This window comes from Humulus lupulus, chromosome 5 (genome assembly GCF_963169125.1).
Source record: "Humulus lupulus chromosome 5, drHumLupu1.1, whole genome shotgun sequence".
In the NCBI taxonomy this organism is placed as follows: Eukaryota; Viridiplantae; Streptophyta; class Magnoliopsida; order Rosales; family Cannabaceae; genus Humulus; species Humulus lupulus.
Genome location: NC_084797.1, coordinates 76,893,750 through 76,901,425, shown reverse-complemented (window position 1 = coordinate 76,901,425; position 7,676 = coordinate 76,893,750).

The following is a 7,676-nucleotide window of genomic DNA, read 5'->3' as shown; positions in this document are numbered from 1 at the left end:
GCTGATGCTCCCTCGACCAGTGGTCGAGCTGAAAATGCTCCTGACCCCAACATCCAAAGACACGCTCGACCCCGACATGCCGCTCAGCCAGATGTTGAGTGGCATTTAGTTCCTGAGAGCAGAGTGACGATCAGAATGATCGCCAATTATATAAGGAAGTATGGTCTCACGGGGGTGACCCTATTCAGACCTAACCAAGACCAAAGGGCGAACTTGCCCGGAGGCGCCTTCAGCACCTAGTCGAGGTTTCATATCGAGGCAGGGGCTACCTTGCCTCTTCACTCATTTTTCCAAGGGGTGGCCAACTATTTTGGAGTTGCCCCTTTTCAAATAACCCCAAATGGATATAGGATGCTCGCTGCGCTCTATATCCTGTACAACCACAAGAAATGGCCCGTGCCAACGCCTCATGAGGTCAACTACCTGTTCGACCTCAAATCTAACCCCAACCAAGAAGGCACAGGGTTTTTTCACTTCTGTCATCAGGAAACCGGGCGCACCTTCCTGACTGACACCACCCATATATCAAATGTGGGGAGGTACTACCAGGAGTACTTCCTCACAACTGACATGATCGCAGACAATCTGGCCTTCGCTCAAGGAGGTAAAACTTTCGTATCACTGGCTGTTACTTCTTCACTTAGTGTTCCCCTCCACATTTTCTTAAACTGTTAATGTCTTCCAGGCCCATGGCTGCGACCAGACCCAACTCTGGACATGGAGTTGAGATCGGCGCTCCTAGCCAGCATGACTGATGTAGAAAAGAGCGTCAAGCATCTAGTTACTGAGGCTAACCTTAGGTTGGTTGGCCTCCTGGCCCCTCATCAGGACACGAGGGAGTCAACTACAGGGAGTGCCATTGTTGAGGAGGAACCCGAGCAGCAACCTCCAGCATCACCTCCACAAAGGAGACCGACTGGGGTCACGATCAGGGAACCTGTTGGCACTCCTCAAGCAGAGAGGCCCCCGGCCCCCTTGGGGAAGGGAAAGAAGAAGGCCACCGAGCCTTTCGAACACTCGAACGAGTTCTCGAATGATAATGGTACAGTTATTTCGCTTTTAGATAGCTTGCCAATTCCCTGTCACCTATTCGACGGGGACGGCAATTTTAAACATGCTCCAAATTCAGGTCCAGGCTTTTTCATGTCAGAGAGTGAGTATAAGACTAGTAGAGTCTATAGTATAGCGACCAGTAATAATAGCTCGGGTATTTGACTTTACAATCTTTCTTTATTTCTTTTTCTGATGTAATATACTTGGTCATTTATGCTATCTCAGTGTTCGATATTGTTCTTCTTTTTCAAACATGGAATCCGTCAATGTGTTCAACATCTACAACACTCTTGAGGCTACCGCGACTCCCCCGAGCAAGAAAAAGACCAGCAAGAGACACCACGGGGAGAGCAGCAAAGCGCCTCCGGCGAAGAAGGCTCAAAATGCAGGCCCTTCGGAGGATAGGCCCTCTGCCACCACAACTCCATCCTCTCCTCGTGAGCAGCAGATTCCTCCTGCTCCAGCCGGATCAACTCCACCTCCCGCGACCCCGACCAACCAAACTCAGCAGGGCGATCCTGCTTCAACTGGGGGCGACATAACTGGTCGCGCCTTTAAATTGGTCAAGGAGAGGGTTGCTAAGATTGTGAAGCACGACCGCTGCCGCGAGGCAATGACTGCTACAGAGGTGATGGATGTTGACCTAATCCTGAACCACGCCCTGAACGAGTTCACCAGTGTAAGTCATCTTTTTCTGCAGAAACAGGTCTTCTTTATTTTATAGTTAGTCTAACTTCTACTCCAACTGCAGGCCATGCTGACCCTCACTGCCGGCCGTATCCGCTCGGGTGCTGTCACCGAGCAGGCCAGAACTTTGGAGCAACGACACTAGGATGAACTTAAAGCTGCCGAGGCAAAATACACCGAACAGCTGGCAGTGGTGGTTGAAGAAAAGGCCAAACTGGCTAAGGAGTTGGAGGAGAAGCAGAGGTCTTTGGAGAAAGTTCGTGAGCAGATGGACCAATTTAAGGAGTCCAACTGCTTCAACTACCGCACGGCCCAACAGCTCGAGTTGGACTTGGTCGCGAGCAGGCAGGAGAATACTACCCTGGAGGGCTGGATTAAGGAGTTTGAGAAAGCCAACGCCGGCAACTTGGAAAGGTACAAGAGTGCCACTCTTCGATGCTTCTATAATTTATGGAAGCATAATCAAGGTGCCAACTTCGACTACCTCCCTGAGAATGTGAGAGACGTCGAGCTTGCTCGCTGCGCTGCTCAGCTAGCTGAGGAAGAAAGATCAAGGGTTCCTGCTTCCCCTGAAATCTCGCTGGTCGCTGGGATGGATGGGGCAGACAACGAGGCTGCAGGCATCGTCGATCAAAACCTTCCCCAAGATCCTCCGGCTCCTCAGGATCCTTGAGCTCCTTAGTCTTTTCTGCTTATATTTTATTATTATTATTTTTTTAACTACACAACCTACGGGTCGTGATGTAAAGACAATATAATTTTTTGTTGCTGCATGGGCAGCTTTTACTTTTACTTGAACAATTACATCCGAGCAGTGAGTGCTCGCGGTGTAAAAGGATTCGTTTTGATATTATAATATATTTGCATATTATTATAACATCTGTTCGCATGACTAAAATTAGCATAGCACTTTGGTTTGATTTAACAAAATAACAAAATTTTGAAAAATACTCTAAGTGCCCTAGCATGCTTTCACTTATTTTGCTCATGTGTTTACATACCTTTCAATGATATGCTTTGCTTACTTGTACCTTATATGCCCCCCAAGTGATTGAGGAGCTTTAGGTCCTTGGTCACTTGCCATGACCAGAACCTGCTCGTAGCAATATGATTAGAACTATAATACATCAAAACAACACACGTAATGAGAAAATACTTGTAATAAATACAATAGTTGTCAAGAAATGACTAGCTGATCACAGTCCCTTTTATTTCTCGTAATAAATGGACTAAACAGGTATGTACGAGTGATCAATAAGATCTTACACTTTTAAAACTTGTAAAAAATAGAATTTATACAAGCCAATTCTTTAAGAAGAATTGTTCATTGGTAATACTTGCGCAGGTGTTCTCCATTCCAATAGCAAGGAATGAGATCTCCGCTTAAGCGTGCAAGTTTATAAGTGCCTGGGTGAAGGACTTCATCAATCTGGTATGGCCCTTCCCAATTAGGCCCAGTACTCCAGCAGCTTGGTCGCGGGTGTTTAGGAAAACTCTTCGAAGTACAAGATCTCTAACATTGAATTTTCTTTCTCACACTTTAGAGTTGAAATATCGGGCGACCTTCTGCTGGTACGCGGCTACTCGGAGTTGGGCTTGTTCACACTTCTCATCAATTGAGTCCAGGGATTCCATCAATAGCTGGCTGTTAGAGTCTTGGTCATATGTTAATCTGCGATGCGAGGGTGGATCTAACTCGACAGGCAACATAGCTTCATACCCGTACGCCAAGGAAAATGGGGTATGACATGTTGCTGTTCGGTGGGAAGTTTCGTACGACCAAAGAACTTCAGGCAACTGCTCTGGCCATGCTCCCTTAGCTTCTTCAAGTCCTTTCTTCAGGGTATCCTTTAGCATTTTGTTAACTGCTTTGATTTGCCCATTCACTTGGGGATGAGCGACTGAAGAAAAGCTTTTGATAATATCATGTCGTTTGCAGAAGTCCATGAATAGATCACTGTCAAACTGGGTGCCGTTATCCGAGACTATCTTCCTTGGTAATCCATAGTGACAAATGATGTTCTTGACTACGAAGTCAAGCACTTTCTTGGTCGTTATGGTTGCGAGTGGTTCAGCCTCGGCCCATTTGGTGTAGTAGTCGACAGCAACCACTGCCTACTTGACACCACCTTTTCCTGTAAGCAAGGATCCGATTAGATCTATTCCCCAAACTGCGAAGGGCCATGGACTCTGCATATGCTTTAACTCATTGGGAGATGCTCGTGGGATTTTAGAAAATCTTTGACACTTGTCACATCTCCGCACAAACTCCATTGAGTCTTCATTCATGGTTGGCCAGAAATAGCCCTGTCTTAGGATCTTTTTTGACAGACTCTGCCCCTCAGCATGGTCCCCGCAAAAGCCTTCGTGCACCTCTTTCATTAACTCTTTGGCTTTCTCCTTTGTAATACATCTAAGGAGTGGCATGGAGTATCCCCTTCGGTACAGGATCCCATCGACCAGGATATACCTAGCAGCTTGACGCTGAAGGGTCCTGGCTTTGTTTCTGTCTGTCGGTAGTACGCCGCTTGACAAATACTCTACATATGGTGCCATCCACATATCTGCCATCTGGATGACCAGAGTGGTTTCTGCTGCTTGGATGCTTGGTACTGATAGTCGCTCGACTAGCACTATGTTTAGAGTATCAACATCCTTTGCACTTGCCAACTTTGCCAAAGTGTCCGCATTGGAATTCTGATCGCGAGGTACTTGCTGGGGAGTGTATCTATCGAACTGGGCTAACAGATCCTTTGCTTTATTCAGATAGGCGACCATCTTCAAACCTCACGCCTGGTACTCCCCCAAGACTTGGTTCACCACCAGCTGAGAATCGCTATAGATGTCAAGCACTTTTATGTTCATATACTTGGCTAACCGCAATCCAGCGAGTAATGCTTCATATTCAGCTTCGTTGTTAGAAGCAGTGAAGTCAAATCTAATTGCACAGTGAAATCGATGCCCTTTCGGCGTTATCAATATCACTCCTGCTCCTGCGTGGGATTAATTGGATGAACCATCTGTAAACAATTTCCACGAGGATGCTTGGATTTGACACTCAGGTTCGCTGGGCTCTTCAATCTTTTCGCCACCCGCGAGCTCTGTGAATTCGGCGATGAAGTTAGCCAAGGCTTGTCCTTTTATCGCTGCTCACGGCAAGTAAGATATGTCGAACTGCCCGAGTTCGACTGCCTACTTTAGTAATCTTCCTGCAGCCTCTGGCTTTTGCAGGACTTGCCGAAGAGGCTGGTCGGTCAATACTGTAATTGGATGAGCTTGGAAGTAAGGCCGCAGCTTCCTAGAGGCCAAAACTAAACAATAGGCTAACCTTTTGATGGGGGGATACCTCAATTCTGCTCCGATCAACCTTTTGCTTACATAGTAGACAGCCTTCTGCACACCTTCTTCTTCTCTTACAAGAACAGCACTAGCAGCGTAATCCGTGATTTCCAGGTAGATGAACAAAATCTCTTTATCGGCCGGCTTTGACAGGATGGGTGGTTGCGCCATATGCGCTTTTAGTGCTTGAAAGGCCTATTCGCACTCATCTGTCCATTCAAATTTCTTATTGCCTCTTAGTAGATTGAAAAACGGGACGCACTTGTCTGTCAATTTCGAAATGAATCTACTGAGAGCAGCAATCCTCCCGGTCAGGCTTTGGAGATCCCTAACCTTCACTGGCGACTTCATCTCGATCAAAGCTTTTATTTTCTCGGGATTAGCTTCAATTCCTCTCGAGTTAACAATAAATCCCAAGAAATTCCCTGATCCTACTCCGAAGAAGCATTTAAGGGGATTTAGCTTCATCCTATATTTATTCAGGACGTTGAAGCATTCCTGCAAATCCCTTACATGCCCTTCTGCTTTCTTCGACTTAACCAGCATGTCATCGACGTAAACCTCCATGTTTGTGCCAATCAGCTCCTTAAACATGTGGTTGACGAGTCTCTGGTAAGTCGCACCAGCATTTTTCAAACCGAAGGGCATCACCTTGTAACAGTAGAGCCCTGTATCAGTTCGAAAGCTAGTGTGATCCTCATCAGGGGGATGCATATTGACTTGATTATACCCAGAGTATGCATCCATGAATGAGAGGATCTCGTGCCCTACAGTGGCATCGACCAGCTGGTCGATCCTTGGGAGTGGGAAACAGTCTTTGGGGCAGGCTTTATTAAGGTCTGTAAAATCCACGCACGTACGCCACTTGCCATTCGGCTTGGGCACGAGTACGGGATTAGAGACCCATGATGGATAAAACACCACCCTGATGAACCCATTCTCCTTCAGCTTCTCGACTTCCTCTTTCAAGGCCTTTGATCTATCTTTGTCGAGCAACCTTCTTTTTTGTTGCACTGGTGGAAAGCTTTTGTTGATGTTCAGGACATGGTTGATGACTGCAGGATCTATCCCGACCATGTCTTTATGCGACCAGGCAAAGACATCCTAGTTCCTCCTTAAGAACTCCACCAGTGCTTGTTTTGTTGTTGTATCTAAGTTTTTATCAACTTTCACAACTCTGGTCGGATTTTCCCCATGGACCTCTTCAAGGTCCTCGATGGGTCCCACTTCTTCTTCAAAATCCCCAAAGCAAGGATCTAAGTCTCTATTTCACTTTGGGCAACACCCTATTTGGTGAGATTATCACCTGAGCGGGCTTGAACATTAGTTGCCATTTGCAACTCCTTCCCGATGGCATCTCTCGATACACCCTTCTTTGCCTTGGTGATCGAGGCGTTATAGCACTCCTTCGCTTCCCTCTGGTGTTCCCAACATGCATCCTACCCCTGCGTCCGTTGGGAATTTCATGGCGAGGTGCCATATAGAAGTGATGGCTCGCAGGTCGACCAGAATTGGTCTCCCTATCACGGCGTTGTACGCTGAAGGACAATCAACTACTATAAAAGTAGTGAGTAATGTCTTGTTAGCAGGTGCAGTGCCTGCTGTGACTGGGAGTCTAATCGACCTTACTGGGGCGAGCCCTTCTCCGAAAAAACCATAAATGGTTTGGTTGCACGGCTCCAGATCCTTCACGAACAACTTCATCCTTTCCAGCGAGGACTTATATAGGATGTTGACCGAACTTCCTGTATCGACCAACACCCTTTTTACCATCATGTTCGTGATTTGTACGTCCACGACCAGCGGATCGGAATGTGGGTATCGCATGTGCTGGGTGTCGTCGTCAGAGAAGGTGATCAGTTCCTCCTCTGTTCGAGCCTTTTTTGGTGCACGATCCTCGACACTCATCATCTCGATGTCCTGGTCGTGGCGTAGGGTTCGAGCATATCGTTCCCTCGCTTTCCCACTATCTCCTGCAAGATGTGGGCCTCCACAGATGGTGAGTAAGGTACCTGCCACGGGAGCTGGCTATAAAGGTGGTGAGTGTTGGCGTGCAGGCACCGACTCGTTGCCACCTTGAGCCTCTCGCTGAGAACCTCCCGCGGGTCGTACATATCTTCTTAAATGTCCCTGTCTTATCAGGAACTCAATTTCTTCCTTCAGCTGGTTACACTCATTAGTGTCGTGCCCATAGTCGTTATGAAAACGACAGAACATTGTTGAATCTCTCTTGGAGATATCTTTCCTTATTGGTGCGGGTTGTTTGTAGGGCACGCTCGAGCTGGTCGCTTGGTAAACCTCAGCTCGACTTTCAACAAGGGCTGTGTAATTGGTGAATCTCGGTTCATACCGACTACCTTTGGGGCGCTTACTCTCGGAGGTCGAGGGTTCGCTGCTCACCCGCTTTCCACCATTCTTACCATTGCCATTCACGTTGCCTTTGTCGTTGCCATTGAGCTTAAACCCGTTGGCGGCTTTGGTGGGCTCTTCCTTGGACCCCTTGTCTTTTGCTGGCGATTTCCCTTCATTAGAAATCGCGTCCTCGAGCTTGATGTATCGATCAGCTCGATCTAAAAACTCCTGGGTACTTTTAACCC